The 16,524-nt window shown below is 47.1% G+C and overlaps 1 long non-coding RNA gene across 14 annotated transcripts in view; it reads left to right on the forward strand.

The window, feature by feature from the left end:
- LOC114012680 (uncharacterized) overlaps positions 1–7,633 on the forward strand; it is a 50,389-nt gene extending 42,756 nt beyond the window's left edge. For 8 of the 14 annotated variants that reach the window (XR_008749984.1, XR_008749990.1, XR_008749991.1 and 5 more), the window contains one exon: positions 3,401–4,513. This is a non-coding gene — a long non-coding RNA (uncharacterized LOC114012680). Of the gene's footprint in view, positions 1–3,400; positions 4,514–5,226; positions 5,393–6,914 lie in introns of those variants that run through there. The other 6 variants (XR_008750008.1, XR_008749987.1, XR_008749980.1 and 3 more) reach the window with 6 other exon arrangements.
- Positions 7,634–16,524: the final 8,891 nt, after the last annotated feature.

A 16,524-nucleotide genomic window follows, 5' to 3' on the forward strand; every position in this document is an offset into this window, starting at 1 on the left:
CTTGGAAAGCAGCATAGGGAAGCCTGCTGTTCTCTTTATTGCATCGTTCTGGAAAAGTCTCCTAATATTCTGGTTACTGCAGTAATGGCAACACACTGCTGCAATGCCCAAGTACCCTGCCTGCTCAGAAATGCCATGACATCACTCCTTCTCATAACGATGGGCTTTTGTCCAGTTTTGGCCAGGATATTTAGCTATGAGTGAAAATGAAAAAGCAAATGAGAGAGAACAGGTCTCCTACCAAAGCTCCATCTCCAAGGACCTTAAAACGTGGAAGTATACAACCATACTAGCTTGAAAGCAGCCCTTTAGCCTTGCGTACTCTTCAGTGTCGGGTATATTCCATTCCAATCGGTATATTGTGGCAAGCAACTGTAGACAGGTATTTGTTTTATTGATGTTTAAAATAAACACTTGTTTTGAACTCAGGACAGAGCTGTATAGTCGCCAGGTATCAGGTCTGCTTTCAGCAGAGCTTGTGGCCGATACGAACTGATCTAACCCTATGGTGGTGGGTTTCGTGCTGCTGCCTATGCTGGCAAGAGACCAAAATGCTGCTGTGGGCTCCCCCAGCCATACAAATCCATGAAGTTTTGCAGCTGAAGTTTCACTTCATTTCACTGTCTGACTCAGAACCTTCTTACTTGATTTTCTTTTATTTCCTCTATGCATTTCCCGCACAGAAAGTCTAAGATTCCAAGTTGCATTTTGAGAAAGTTTAAAAATTAACTTCTCTATTTATGTGATATCACCCTGGGTTTTGGTAATAAAATGTGCCGGGGGCGGGGGGAGAGGGAAAGAAGACTTCTCAGTAGGGGGTAAGTGCTGATGACTTTAACAAAGTCACGGTGTAATATGCTGTTCTGCTGACTTCTGCCTTCTTTAATTACCTTCTGAATCCCCAGAAGCTGAACCGTGCCTCACCAGCTCATTATGTCCCCTGGGTTTGCTCTCCCCAACAAATTGGTGCTTTCCCTGCAGCCTCTGGAGGCTTTTTTTGCTGCTTTGATACATCAGATGTGTTTGTTTTGCACATTGATGTTTGTGTTTTCCGCACTGCTTGTGTTTTCCAATTCCTTGGAGCAGTGAGGATGCTGCTGAACTGTCAGAACTGCAGTAGGATGCTGACTTGAGGTTACTGTCAATGGCTTCATTATGTTAACAAGGGATATTTTAAGAAATACAAAAGATGTGGCATTTACATTCTTGGGAGAGGGAGGGGGGAGAGGGAGAATGTGTGTGTGGATGAATGGGCTTACACTGCAGGTCCTCCCCACTGTTCAGTTAAAAATTACTGGCTGGCTCTCTGCACGTAGTTTGCTAGCCAGAGCAACGATGGCTTCTGTTGCGTATTTCTGGGCCGCTTGCAGTGTACTTGGCTCATGCAAGCACGTAAGGCAATGAGACCCTTCCTCCTGAGGAGCTCCTCATATCTGTCCTGGGGCATCTGGGTACCTGAAATGGGCACAGCCTTAACAGACACAGCAACGGGACATGCAGCATCACAGCAACTGCATGTGGATGTAAGTCAGGGTTGCTGTGGTCTTGCTCCCTCCTTCGAGCCAACACTAGCATTGGTGTGGCTGGAAAGCGAGTCAGTTTGGGAAACAGCTGGGAAAGAGGTAATGCTATGAGGAAAAGGTGATTAATTCCCTATACGCTTGCCTTCTGGAGGAAGGGAGGAACACGGCTAGGTGTGGCCAGGGCTAAGGAAAAGATGGCACCCATGTCTCCTCTGCTCAGATGGGCTCTCACCCTCCAGATATTCTTGAGGGAGAAGATCAGAGAGGAGGATATTGCCTGCAAATCTTCTGTCTTAAATGGGATGGAGACCTGTGCACAGCCCACACCTCTGAATCGAAGGGAGCAAGTTCATTCCCTTCCTCCCTGTTGTCAGGCTGTTAGGAGATAGTTGGCATATCCCTTATCAAAGGAAATGTGATCCTTTCCTTAAGCCTGTCTGCTCGGTGGTGTTGTGTAAACACAGATCAGTAAGGTGACACAAATCCTAGCCTATTACCAATATTCAGCAGCAAATTAAGCGCCCTTAAGCTTTGCATATTATAATTTCATGCATTTACAATTAAAGACTTAGATAAGATTAATTACTTTCAAGGTGACTCTTCACAATTGTCTCCTTATAATGGAGTTTGTAACCAGTCTAGTGCAGCTTTGTCACTAGGAGAAATCCCAGACAATTTAACAGTTGGATACAAAAGGTTTCTTTAACAGGCCTTGTGCTTCTCTTACACTTCCCTTAAGAGGAAAATAACTCCCTAGCAAAGAGCACATGCAGCATCAATAGCAAACTTCATAGAGAACTGTCTACAGCTGGGGTTTTAACTTTATTTTTGTTGCTCCACAAGTGTAAATAAGTATTTTAGGCACCCTGTTCTTCCAAAGCCCCTGAGTAGATGAAATGTAGCAATATTACAACAGAAAAGAGCCATACATGCTGGATGGAGTGACCAGATTCTAGTACCTATCTTTGACAGCTTTTCTCCATACAAAATGCTGAGAGAAGGGGGAGGAAAGGAGACTCTAAATTCTAGCACAAAATGTCATCTGCATACTTATTTGTTACTCTGCCTTATGCCCAGCTGAAAGAGACCAAATGGGTCCAGCAAAAGTGCTGGCCCCTCAGCTGATGGAGGGACTGCAAAGCAAAACCCAGCACTTGGCAAGGAACAGGATAAAGAGTTGAGTGGGATTTCCCTGGAGGAGATGCCACTGCCTGAGAAAGAGCCCTGTGACTGCTGCTCAGGCAAAGCACTGATGTTAGCAGGAGAAGTGGGCAGGCTCTCTGGTCTGCTAGCACTTGGATACCTCAACCGCAGCTCGGCCAGAATGGCTACAGGAATTTTATGCTTGTGTCTGGCCTTACAATATACGGACCAGGAAGCATTATCTTTAGAGGTACATGCTGATTTATCCCACATGGGACAACCATTTCTGGTTTTCTTTCCCAAGGCAGCATGCAGGGAAACTGATTAGTACTCACAGTAACACTGCTCACTGTGCTTGGGAGTTAAAGCACAAGCAATAAAAAGCCCTTAGCTACACCCTCCAAAAACAACAACAAAAAGCTGAGATTTCAGGGTGCGTTGTTTTTGATGGGTGACCTGGCTCTAAATTTTGAGGCTTCCTAGTCCCCACATTTTTTAGTCCTATGAACTAGAAACCCGTGCTTTTACTTTTGGTATTAACTCTTGAGGGTCTTAGGTATTGCTATGACTCCCGAGAAAATGGGCTTCCTGGAAAATACATCACAAGATCTTTAGTAGAAGCCTTGTTTAAGCTACTGAATTGTAATGCAAAAAACCACAGGAGTTAGGTGGAAAAAGTGCAACTCCCCCGCAATCCTTTCCCATTTTCTAACAAGCTCTCGTTTGCTCCCTAGTTACAAGATCACGAAGCAGTTGTCTTCTCATTTCTGAAATATCAGCAAACCCTCCTCCGCAAAACTGAAAATGTTTTGAATAATAAAATGAAAGGTGAGATTTTTCAGGCTTGGCTGGGGGAACAGCATGAGTCCTCCCCACTACGATGAAGAGGGACTGGATCTCTGCATCACCTGGGCAGCGCCACTGGGGACATCATAGCTGGGACTCTTCAGATCGTCACATGCCAATAAGTGACAGCAGTGGAGGACTTCTGTGAATGCTGGCCATGCATAGATAGAGAAGGATCTGTTTCAAAAACAAAAAAGTTCCTGAGCTGGTCTTCTGCGGGTGTCTGATGGCAGCTTGTTCAAATGTAAGTCGACACCCTTAGTTAACAGGTCTACCTGAGCGGCAGCGGTAGGACTGATCCCCATAACAGGACTTTGTAACGAACGCATTGGTAGCATCATTTCACTGCAGGTTTTATTACATGCGAGTACTTACACCACAGTGACTTCCCATCGCATGAGGTGTTTGTCTTCTGAGGATTAGCACAGCGCTGTGCCATGAAGTCTGGTATAGCTGAGTAAGTGGTTTAGTGTAATCCTCCTGAGAAGGATTGCTGTCCTGAACAGATTCCTGGGAAGGCTCTGTGCTTGTACCAAGCTTTTAGATGACTTTCAGTCAGGTTTTTGAGGGGGGGTGTTGGAGTTTCTGCAGCTTTTCTGCGATGCAGTCTGTCTCCAAGACATCTGGGCAGTGGCTGCGTCAGCAAAGACCGTCACAGAGCTTAAAGACAGTTGGTATTGTTGTGTGAAGAAGACCTCAGTGAGTCATCAGATGATCCAAGTATGACACTGACAGGTGGGCACCCCAGCACAGAATTCAGACAGGATCATGCCTGAACACTTGCGTTTGCTGTTGATGTCTGGTGTATATATAGATGCTGATTCTCAACATACTCTTGTTTTGCATTAAGGCACCTTCAGAACAGCAAATCATGTTCAGCACCACTCCAGGCATGCTCTGCAGCAGCAGGGTGAAGAGTGCTGTTGCTGCAGTGCCCAGGCACTTGGAAACCTGTTTCCCAGTGTTTAGAATAAAGCGCAAGCAGGAGCTCCTCAAAGTCACAGCAATGTGCATCCTATATCCTCTCTTCTTATTTTGTTATTAGCCACTTGGTGAAATTTTCTGGTCTGACTCACGTAGGAAATTTGGTCCCAGTTCACACTTCTCAAATGCAGAAAGATACCTTTGAAGTAAAGTTACTAAACAAAGTTTTCCAACAGGAAAAGAAAGAAAGCGGTACCACTCTTGTCTTAAAGTGACATTTCTGGACTAAGGTCATACACAATGACAAAACAGAAATTATGGAAGCTGCAACAGAAGCCCTGACAGCTAGGGAGATTTTAAGTAGTCCAGATATAAAGCGTATCCTTGGGGCCCTGGCAAGGATGCAGACTTCTCTCCCACACAACCTTTTGAAAAGCCAAGTACTGGAATTTTAAAAGGCAAAAATATTACAGCAACAGCAACAATAAACACAAAAATCAGATGTTAAATGATTGCTAATAATCTTATCAATGTGTTGTAAAAAAGTACTCAACATTCTTTAGGTTTATCTTTTAATTATTCAGTAATTATCAATGGAACTAAAGCGCACTTAACACCAGGGTTTCGCAGAGGGGTTTCAGCTTCATAATGGAGAAAGCGTTATGGTGTTTGGGGGAGGAGGGCAAACGGACCCCTGTAGTGCAGAAGAAGCCAAAGTAAGAATCAACTACCAAGATCTGTGGAAAAATAGGGCTTTCACCTGGACAGCTAATTTTAGCCTTTTTTTCAGAAACCAAATGCCTGGAGGCACCTACAGCAGATTGAAATGTGCATCGGTGGGCATCCCAGCGTGGTACCCCCAGGGTGGTCCCATGCCCAGGCCTTCCTGCTAGCAGTGCTCCAGTGCAGGTATGTGCCACGTGCTCTGCTGGGGCAAGCAGAGATACGACAACCAGGTGAATGTGTCGTAAAGGCTGAGTACATTTAGCTCTCCAGTTCAGAAATAACGAAGAGAGATGATCAGACGATTAGGAGACGTAATTGCTCTGGCAACTGAGCTGGGCCACAGGGTATCTGTGGGCACCAGAGCAGGGAAATCGGGGCAGTTGGTGCTTCCTCTGTGCAAAACAGCCAGGGCACAAATGCCAGCTGTGTGTGCAGTACTACTTCACCGCTGGAGCAAGCTGTGAAGAGCACTGGGCCTGGTCAGTTATTGAACTGTCAGTCTGAACTTTATCCTTGACCTTTCTGAAAAACTGTATGTTACTGTTGCATTGGGAACTGTGGAAAATGTAGGTCCTCTTTTCTCCCAGCATTGCAAGTCTCCCTGTAGATAATTTTGTCAAATTATTTAACCCCACTCTCAAACATTAAGGTTTTCAGGCATTTTCGCCATTGACTCTGATCTTTCACAGAAGTGACTTAGAAGTGAAAAGGGGGTCTGTTTTGGTGAAAATTTGGAGGTTGGCAAAGGTCCCTAGGGTCAAATAGCGACAGAATCACTGACTTACCAGGAGAGCCACATGCAGCACCTAAATGCACACATTTAGGAATAATTTAAGCAGGCTTTTAGGAATCAGGTTGCTTTGCTGTGTCTGTGCTCTTCTAGGTCTGGCTGGTTTTATTCTGTTGTTAAAAAACAAACACACCTTATTTACTGCAGAACATGCAGCCTTGTTTGGAATTATTACAGCTGGTGCTGTGTCCAGCTGCTGTTTCCACTGTTTTCCTTTGGAGATGAAGCTGGTTTGAGAGGGTCCCGCTGCCCTGAGCCCTGCTCTCATCCTGCCCACCCGCTGCGTGCTGTCCCCCTGCCCCACACAGGGCAGCCATGGGTGGCCTGTGCTGTGAACCCAACCACTGAAATCACTGGAGGGTTCTTTTAGGACGTTACGAAGAGTGGTTTAACCTGGGTTCACAGAGTGTCTCAGTGAGAGAAAGAACCTAGCAAGTCAAAACAGATCATTTGCTGCTGGATTAATGAGCTGAAACAGGTCTTAGGAGCCCCAAAGCCAGCACAAAGGATGGATGGGAACTTCTCCCAGGAGCAGCAACAGGGAGAGGGATGAGCAGGGGTGGGAAGGGGAAGAGCATTTCCCACTTTTGGTCGCAGCAGCTCCACCATGGCATGTCATTTCACCCTCTGTTGTGCCATTGGGGGTTGAACATAGCCCTGCTAAAAAAACCTAGGCTTTGGTTTGGGTTTGGATGGAATTTTGTGTGTGCAAACCCAGATCAGCTTCAGGGCAAGACCCCACCACCGCTTGCAGCTGCCCCAGCAAAGTGCTTTGGGGATGGGGAACCAAAGGGGGAGGCAGTGAGCTGGCAAGGGGGGTGCTGAGCTGCCAGGAAAGGCAGGCGGATTCCTCAGCCCCCCCATCAGTCAGTAGTATCATACAGACCACTTTCCTGCCACAGAAGCGTGCAGCCTTCCTTGCCCCTCTCTCACGGGGGCTGTATGTGGTTTCCCTCCACCAGCCGCAGGGTCTGACGCAGTGGGTGCATCCTCCTGGACCAGTCCCAGCCGTGCTGCCTTGGCCACGCTGCTGCCTTGGCCACGCTGCTGCCTTGACCACGCTGCGGGATGCTGCGGGATGCGGGATGCTGCGGGATGCGGGATGCTGTGGTCGGGAGCCTTCTGCACACGCCTGGCTGGCGGATCTCCCCTGCCATCGCCGTGACAAAGACGACGTAGGTGCTGATGTGAGCCGGGCTGCAAAACCCAGCGTGGGACTTCCTCTGGAAAGTGGAGGCACTCGCCTCCTCCTCCACCTCCGGTGACAAGTGACAAGTGCGGTGACCTGAGCCAGGCCTCCTCCCCGCCCGCAGGAAGGGGGGCTGACCTTTGGGGCCGGTGGCAGGGTCTCCTTCAGCCGATTAAGCTGAGACTTTCTGGAGGTTGTGCTTTAGTCAGTCTCAAGCTGTGAGGCTTGAGAGGAAACACTGGGTGACAGATTAAAGCTGACACCATGCAGGAGGTCAGACTAAGTGATCCGGCAGTCTGCTGGCCTTCAGCTCTGATGTGGGAGCCAGTTCTGTTTGCATTTCACTGCTGGCTGCCGTAATGAATTGTCCCCAAAGCCTTCCTATTGCAGCCCTTACTGCAACCCAGGCCGTGACGGAGCTGAACTTGGAAGAGATTTGGCCCTGCTTGTACTGTGGCTTACTATGCTATTAAAAGTAGTTTTAATTACTAATTTGTGATTCTTGTTACTGCTACCAGTGCCTGGTCCTGGACACATCAATGCAATATCTGAGCGTGTGTAGCTTGGCTTCGTGCCTGTCAGAGGGCAGAGTCCTTTTCACACCACTTGATAGCTTGGGAAATGTAGGCACAGACAGACCCTTTTAGAAATAAGTTGGCCATTAACTAGAGCCCTGGGTTTAGATCCTTACTTGACCAGAGACATGCTTTGTCACATCGCTTACATGTGTGTGTTTGGTTTTTAATCTGGTCTGAAGTGACTACATATGGTTTCAGGTACCAAACTCTGAGTTAATCTAAGGACCTAGGATCCCAGACAGTTTTTAGTGGTACATGGGCACTTTGAACAAAGCGTCAGATACCTTTTCGCGCTCTTAGGGGAAAAAATTGAGGTCAGGAGCCAAACTTTCTTGGGAAATTTGTGGCCCAAGCAGAATAGAGGACCCAGGTTTCCTGAGTTCCTACCATTTAACCTTTCTTCCACACCCCCAAGCCTGTCTGAGAGCACATGCTTGGAAGGATTCCTGTTTAGATACGGTACAGACCTTTATTCTGCTCTCCTTGCAAGTGTAAACTTTTAGCAGGTCATATGTATTTGGCAGGAAGGTCATGTCATTTAAGATACCCACTTTGTGTACATAGAAAAACGTCAGGACCAAGACTGATCGTGTGGGTATGGGGAGAGAGATCCCATCTGTGCAGTGGAGCAGGAGCTCAATTTTGGGTGTGATTTACCCCACCGGCTGGTCTGGGTAATTATATAACATATCAAGCCAAATAATCCCTCTTTGTGATATGTAAATTAATTTACAACCATCTCTTAAGGCAAAGAAAATATATGCTGTGTGTCCTCCTTTAACTGTACTTCTTTTAAGAACGTGATCAGCAATCATTAATTAGCTGGGTAGCTTAACAGCCTTAGAGGAGGCTGTGGCTGTTTTCCTTCTCCCCAGACCATGCCTCCCACTCCTGGGAACTGCTGAGCTCTCGTATCAGGATGAGACAAGAAGATAAGGTGAAAAAGCGAGGTCAACCAAGCTCTGCTTCCCCACAAACAGACATCTTGAGTTATGATGTAACTCCCACAAAAACCCCCACAAAAGCCCAGGGAAGGGAGGACTCCATGAGAGAGGGGCAACAGGTGGAGGAAACGTGAAACACATCCCAGGAAATCCATTATGGACAAGTATTAGCACTTCATCTGCAGCACATGACACCGTATCACTGTTCCAGCTGCTGAGGCTTTGAACTGTCTTGTGAAACTAGTTTGAAACCCTGGTGGAGGATTTAGCTCCTAAAGCTCCCCAACCTGTTTTGGCAGGGGCTCGTGGGCAGTTAACCATTACTGGCAGGACAAGGCTGATGACCTAATGCCTGTGCTGGTGCGAAGGAGACAGGCTCAGGTGGTGATTTAAGCCTCTTTTTAGGAACCATTAGCAAGGGGCAGCCTGTTTGCTTTTTTCCCTGTAAAATACTAAGCAAAGATGCAAACCAAGAGGCATATACACACATGGGTGATCGACTTGTTTGGTTCTTGGTGCCTTATCCCAGCACCTGCTTGCGTAGCTGTGACACCAGAGGCACCTTTGGGCTCTCACACACTGTGAAGACATGTCATGTATTGTGTGGCATCTCCGAGAATCCCCATGCTAAGCAGAGAAAATGCAAAGTTAGAGAGTAGGTGGTGTTGGAAATGAAGAGGCTGAGGGGAAGGGGAAGGAGAAAGGGAAGGGGAAGGGAAGAGCTTTTAGATGCCATTCAAGATAAGATGGCTGGGTAGGGACACCATGGGAGTATTTCAGAGGAAAGAGAGCAGAGCTGGTGAGAGACCAGTAACGCTGTGACAGGAAGATGTTTGTGAGCTTGGGGAAGGAAGTGTCAGGGGTGCAAGGTCTTGAGCCCAGTGCTTTTCCTTTGTGGAAGAGTTTCCCTTCCTTATTGGTACAACACCCTCCCTCCCACCCCGTCCCCACACTTCAGGCAGTGCCTGTGCAACTGGGTGACCTTTGCAGGGAGAATTATAGATGGTTTCATCTGATATGTGCAAAGCAAGAGCAAGGCATGTCCTAAAGGTAAGGAGCTGGCTGGCCACATCGGGGTTTGACATCTCCCACGAATCCAAACGCTTCTGGTTGAAGTGAAATGGAGCTCACATGGGAGGATCGCTGCGAGAGAGGGGACTGAGGAAGCTACCAGTGTCCTGCTCTGGGAGGGAAGGGTCTGGGTAAGCCCATGAGTGTCGAGTGTGGATAGTTAACAGAGCACTGTGATGCTCTGTACCGCCTGCCATGAAGGCAGAAAACCCCAGAGGATTGTCAGCTGCCAGGAGACGCACTCACAGTAATGCTGGAGGCAGCCAGCCTGTGAACAAAATCTCCAGCTAATCATCCTCCACTGACAGAACTCAGTATGCATATTGTTGGGGGATTCCTGTTTTCATAGATAATCTCAGCTGCTTACTCACATTTGATTTCCTGGGCTGAGGTGCCACTTGATTTCCTACAATATGTGCCCGACTATATTCTGCAGGTAGCTATTCTTGATGTGTTTTGCTCCCTTGGTTTCTTCTGATGAGATGGTTTAGAGTAGGGATAAAGAGAAACCAGATTCCATTCCATTGACATCTGCTTTTGTTTTAACCAGCAATAAATTTAATTGCAATCTAATTTAAATCTCCTTTTCATGGAAAAAAAAAATTAAAGATTGGGAGAATTAAGTATTTTTTTAAATAAACTGGAAATATGAAGAGAGCGCTCTCTCACAGTAAAAATACATCAATGCAGGAAAAGCATTTTAAAGTTAAAAGAAAATGAATCTAAATGAGATTGTTAAAACTTAACACTTAAACTTCCTTCACTGATACTGACATAGTTGGGGGGAGGGGGGATTTATTTTTTTCCCCACAAAAAGCAACTTGGCGGGTTTCAAAGTGAGTGTTCTCCCTCATTCAAGAAAGTCAGGAAGGGGTGAGAGGGGTCAAAAGACCTTGGATCAGCAGCAGTTTCATTCTAGTTTCACTGTTGGGCCCTGTATCCATCCGTACCCTGGACTGAACCAAAACCCCCATTTTTTGTAGTGAAGATTCTTGTTGGAGGCAGATTAGGATTTATCCTTCCCAGCAGGAACATATTCCAAAATTACATTGAAACCTGAGGAGAGGAAACAATCTCTGGTTTCGGCAACAGTCTGCCTTTGCAGGGCAGTGAGAAGAGGTAATGAGCAAAGGCACTCAGCCAAGGCTCTGAAATGGGCATGTGTAGGTGAGAGAAGGGCCCCTTTGTGTCTCAGATGGACTTGAGCTCCTCTGAAAATTTGTTTGCATCCTTCAGTGGGAGCTGCCACCTGCCAAAGTCATTGGAAAGCCATCCAAAGTTGCCAAAACTACATTTTCACGTCTTTAATAGAAGTGACTACTTTTCACATATGCTGATTTTTCATGATGAACAAAGCCATGGACTGACATCACCTGTGTTTCTGTAGTGGTGGGGGGGGTCCTTACATCAGCAAGTTTGCTGCAGGAATGAGCAGGGCATGAGCAGTGGGGTCTAGGGGACAAATAGCTGCCAGGGTTTACCATGCCCTCTTTGATACAAGTTGCCTTGTCAGTGTCTGTGTGATGGAGACGCAGGGTGGGTGGCTAGGCTTGAAGCCTAAGGAGACAGAACATCCAAAGGGCAATGGCTGGCTTACAAACAAGCCTCCAAATGCCTCCAAAGAGGGAACGTGTCCTCTTTCTCCATCTATCCCAGCAGGCCCCTTGCTCTAACAGCCCGATGCAGCAGTAGCTCAGCCAGAGCCACTCACCCCCAGAGAGGATCCATCCTCGGCTGCTCAGGATGCTTCCAGGTCTGTGCAGACAAGACACTGAGCAGTCTTGGTCCCCTCTGCAAGCTGTGCTCCAGAGGCAATAGGGGAATCATGACCTGTGCAGAGAACCAAGCAGTATAGCGCATGTGCCATGAGATGGAGGTCAGCGCTCGCTGCAGATTCGCAATATGGCATTCCCTGGGAGGGGAACAGCGCAGACAATGTGTCCATGCCTCATTTTCTGTGTTGTAACATCTGTGCCTGTTGCACCTTCACTCCCTTCATCCTTTTCCTCCCCATCCATAAAGTTCAAGCCTGTAAATGTGGGTGCCCCAACTTTGTCTACTGACACAACAGAATGAGCATGGGGAGCACAGTCAGGTCCTCCGTGCTAGCACAAGCAGAAGCCCCGTTCTTCTGGGTCTAGATGATTCAGCTGGTGGCGTGTCCCCCAGCCACGCAGAGCAGGAGAGCGAGCAGCTAGGTCAGTCTCTGGCAAACTGAGATTGACAGCATACTCGGCCTCCTCATAGCAATATTGGCAAGATAACATTTAGTTTAAGAACACGTCTGCCATCTAAGTAACATCTGCTCAGGGCTAGTTTAATTTGTGTTGTAGCTGTGTCATTATTTAATGTGACTTAATGCTACAGCATTCACTGCACATGGGTATTGCCACAGCAACAGCCACAGCACATGCCGCATTTTCTGCCTTTTGAAAGGCAAAGCCTTGTCTCACAGAAGCTCAGACACGCTCTAGATGGTAGGAACCGCATCCTTTTGCACAACAGTTTAAAAATAACACTTGCATACGCACAGTGGGCTCAGCAACAAGACATGCTCTCCCCTGTTACTGCAGTTTCCTGAGAGCACAGCCAGGTGTTTTTAGATCATGTTAGGGATGTCCCAGGGAAAGAAGCCATGGAAGGGATAGCAGCGGTGGGGCTGATCGTAGGAGGTGGAGAGAGAAATGACTAAGCAGTTATCAGTTGTAGGAGGTGGCTCCAGTATCAATTTATTATTGCATTTTCGATTGTTTGCAGATTTCTGTGTCATCTTTCTGGTGCTGAGTGATTGTATCTCCACTCACTAAAAAAAGACGGCAAGAGGTTATGCTGATTTCAAACCTGACTCAATGTTTTTATGGCCTGACCAAAGTCAGAAGAAACAAAAGATGGTTACCTGCATCTGAATCATGTATTGCCATAGCTACAACAGGCAGGGCTCTTCTCTTGTGGGTGATGCTTGGGGCCATCTATAATTTCAGACATTGGTGACTTGATCTGACTCTTTCAGTCATAATGGTAGAAAATTGGTAGGTCTTTTTAGAGTTTGACCTTCGTGAGTGTCACTATCAGAGACCTCATTTGCAGTTGTCATAGACAAACATTCTCAGTATTCAGTGGTGTATGTGGCAATACAGAATTTAGTGCACAGCCTTAGCAAAAACTGTTTGAGAAGCGTTGATCTATAGCGTATTCCCTCCTGCTTTGTGCACCTGGTGCAAGACAATACCAGCCATGGTCCTCCCTTGACTTCCTTGGGGGGCTTCTTCCACAGTCTGCCAGCTTTCAGAACACAGAAGGACAAAGAAGCATTTCTCCTGGTCCGTCTGTTTACCACCTTCTATATTTAAGTCCAGTTTTCTTGTAAGGGGACTGGCCAGGGCAATCCTGACTTGTAACACAACAGAAGGAGCCCTGGGAAGCCACTGTCACCTTGGGCCTGAGTCACTCCTGGAGCCATCTCTCCCCTTGCTGCTGAGATACACCACAGTTATGAAGGTTTTGGTGTGTCATTTGTTGACTTACAGCAGAACTGGTGAAGGTAAGGAGAATGCTCAGAGCAGCTACTGTATAAAGGGCCAGGTAGCTGAGGTCCAACCAGCTCAGATAGGGCTCCAGGACCTGTCACGTCTGGGGTGGCACGGGGATGGCAATGAGGGAGCAGTCATTATACTAGGGACAATCAGATTAAAACACCAAGTAGCAGTTTGTAGAACAATAGAAGATGCTTTTTCACACTATTTGTCTTGCACACAGCGGTGAATGAAAAATCCGCTGAGAACTATTGAATACCGAGATAGTATCTTTGGTCCAGGAAGTCCCTGTTTTTTCTGGGGAAGTGTCACTACAGGCTTTCCTGGCATTTACGTGTTCCCTAGGCATCTGTTATGGGGCACTGTCAGACAGGATGCCTGGCTACATCGACTAGACAGGTTGGCTGCCCTAGGGGCAGCGGGTCCCCGACACAGGTACAACTCCCTGCTATAAAAATCACCGTGTTCCCATAGTTCATTTACAGTTCCCTGCCTGGGTGGAAGTTTTCAGTGCAGAATCTTGCTCGACAGTGGCAAGGAAGCCCATCTTCTCACTGAAATCTTCATGCCATTGCAGTGGGGTGGCTGGGGTTTGGCAAGAACTTGCTGGAGCACAGGGTGGACTATTTCTGCGTGACCCGGCCCTGAGTAGGTGCTAGCCAGCTAGCCTGGCCCCTAATGTGTGAATGGCGCAATGTTTTGCTAACATATCGCTTTTCATATGTTTCCATAGCCCTGGAGTCTTCAGACAATGTAAGAACATGCCCTGCCTCTTTTGTCAAGGGCTGCACAAGAGCCTCCAGGGCAGTGTTTGGAAATTTGCTAGATTTTCTAGCAAAATGTATAGGTTGCTCAAAACGGCAGCTTGTCACTTGCATCATCAGTGCACGTTACCAGTACGGATTGGTTTTTTGAATGAAAGAAGGAATTCAGAGGACATCCGACGGGTTATCTTAGATGTCCTCCAACTTTTCTGACCTTACATTGAGTGTACAGGAAGGGAGAGGAGGTGTAAGAGAAAGGGGTGTGCTGGGTTTTGATGGTTCTGTATATCAAACTTTTGTCTAAGACACAATGATACTTCTTAGCTGCTGCTGTCCATGTCTGGCCCTCTCGAAGTGCTGCTGGATCCACCTCCAGCCTTTCACCACCAATCTTCAGAGCCTGCTCTTTGGAAACTGCAGCCAAAGGGTTTTCTTGCTCAACAAGAAGAGATTTGCTTTTTCATTAAAGGAGCAGGTGTTTGTATGGGCAGGAGGTCGTGATAGCACCACAGCTGTTAGGACTTCCCATGGGGACTTCTGTTCCTTGGTGAATCCTTGAAATTTGTGGTAGTACCTGTGGGCTAAGGACCATGAAGCCTTGGTGTCTCAATGCAGGAGGTGTAAAACAGCAGAGCTTGTGCAGAGATGCCGTGGAGCATTCTCACCTGCCCAGGGCTTCATTTCTCTGCCATGATCTCAGGCAAATCCTGACCAGCAGTACAGAAAACAACCAACCGCTTTAGGAATGTCTGCAGCCAACTCTCATTCTGGGGAGGAAGTATTTCTACTCCCTCCCATCATACAGGCATCAGAGGTGAGTTAACCTCAAACAAAATGAGTTATGCAGCCATAAAAACGTAAGCAATACGGTTTTCATTACAGGAGAATACTCTTCCCCAGGGAGCAACATTAGTGCTTTAAAGAACTGAATACTCTTCTTGATGATATTTTGTTTTGATTTCTGCTCCAGGCTCTCAGAGCTGCTGCTCAGGGCTGTTGCTTACTTCACAAAAAATTTATTGCTGGAGCAGCAACAGGACAATAACTAATTCTGTAGGTAATCTAGAAATATTTTTCCTTTTACAAGACGACAAATTGTAATCAGAAAGACTTAGTCATTTGGGAAGCTGTGTGCCCTATGGTATAAACCCAGGCTCTCCCATCCCATCGTGGTTTTGGATTCAGAGGGAACAGTTTGGTGCACACAAACACAAATTTGGTGCCAGCACCACATTCCTTCTAACATGATCATTTCTCCTGGTCTTCTCTGACATCTCTGTTTTTCTCAGGCTCTCAAGGCTGAGTTGACACCCCCAGCCTCCCTCCCCAATCCTCTGCATTTTGGGACTCCTAAAATACAGGCTTTTGAAGAAGAAATGGGCTGCTCAACTGCCAACAGCAGCTTCTGGTATTGCCTGAGGAGCAGCAGCAGGGGAAGAGCCAGCACTGATGAACCACCACTGCTTTTTGCCCAGCACCTACACAAGGTCCTGCATACATTACTCTGCCCCTCAGAAAACCACAGTGGTGTCAGTAAAGCAGGGGATGTGTAAGACAGGTGACATGATAGCCTGTGAACCAAGGCAATATTCTGTTGCAAGTGACATCTGCTGACAGACTTAACTGGCAACCAGGCTGCATCTCAGGTCATTTATATCTGATTTCCTGGCAAGGTTGAAAAGGTGAACTTTGTTGTCTTTAAAGTGAAAAGGGGTTTTATTTTTTTTTTTAATGTAATTTGAGGGGGGGGAAATAAGCTCTACATAGCCAGTGGAAAACCTGATTTAAATGTCAAAGCATCTACAAACATGAAGGGAACACCTAAAAGCCAAAACATGTGCTGAAGCTCTTTTTCCAGTACACTTGGCCATCAAACTGACCAGCATCAATTCATTGACATTCAGCATTTCCAGATATCTCTGAGCTGTTTACAAGTGCCCATGGATGTGTGTTTGGCTAGGGAATGGCAGCCAAGCCAGGGAAACTCTGATGAGTATGACCTGTTCCCTGCTCCTGCTCAGGGCTCCTTGTAAGAGAATCAGTCTTTAAAATGTTCCCTTTCTGAAAACAGAGGGGAGGGGGAGAGGGTTTGGGGCAGTGGATGGATGGGAATGCAGTTTTGGATGTTTCTATGGGGCATTGATTTGGCTTTTCACCATCACTGGTTGCAGAGAGCCATGGAGCAGGTGTCTGGGTGAGCTGAGCAGAGACGAGCTGATGGATCGTTACCGACAAATGCCCCACGTAAATGTGACAGCTGATCAGCACAGGGACGAGCGAGCCAAGGGGGGCTTTGTGTGAGGGGGGTGCTTTGGACACTCAAATGCTCCCTTCCTCGTAACTTCTGCAAGGGCCTGGGAAACAGGCAGAGTTAAGGTGAGTGTGGCACGGAGGGGTGGCAGAGGGGTGGTTTCGTGCTGGTGGTAACAGCATAACCCAGACTGGGGAGAGGGTTGTCCTGCTCCCTTAGCAAGCAGTGGGGCTGGCTCCTCT

This window comes from Falco peregrinus, chromosome 1 (assembly GCF_023634155.1).
Source record: "Falco peregrinus isolate bFalPer1 chromosome 1, bFalPer1.pri, whole genome shotgun sequence".
In the NCBI taxonomy this organism is placed as follows: Eukaryota; Metazoa; Chordata; class Aves; order Falconiformes; family Falconidae; genus Falco; species Falco peregrinus.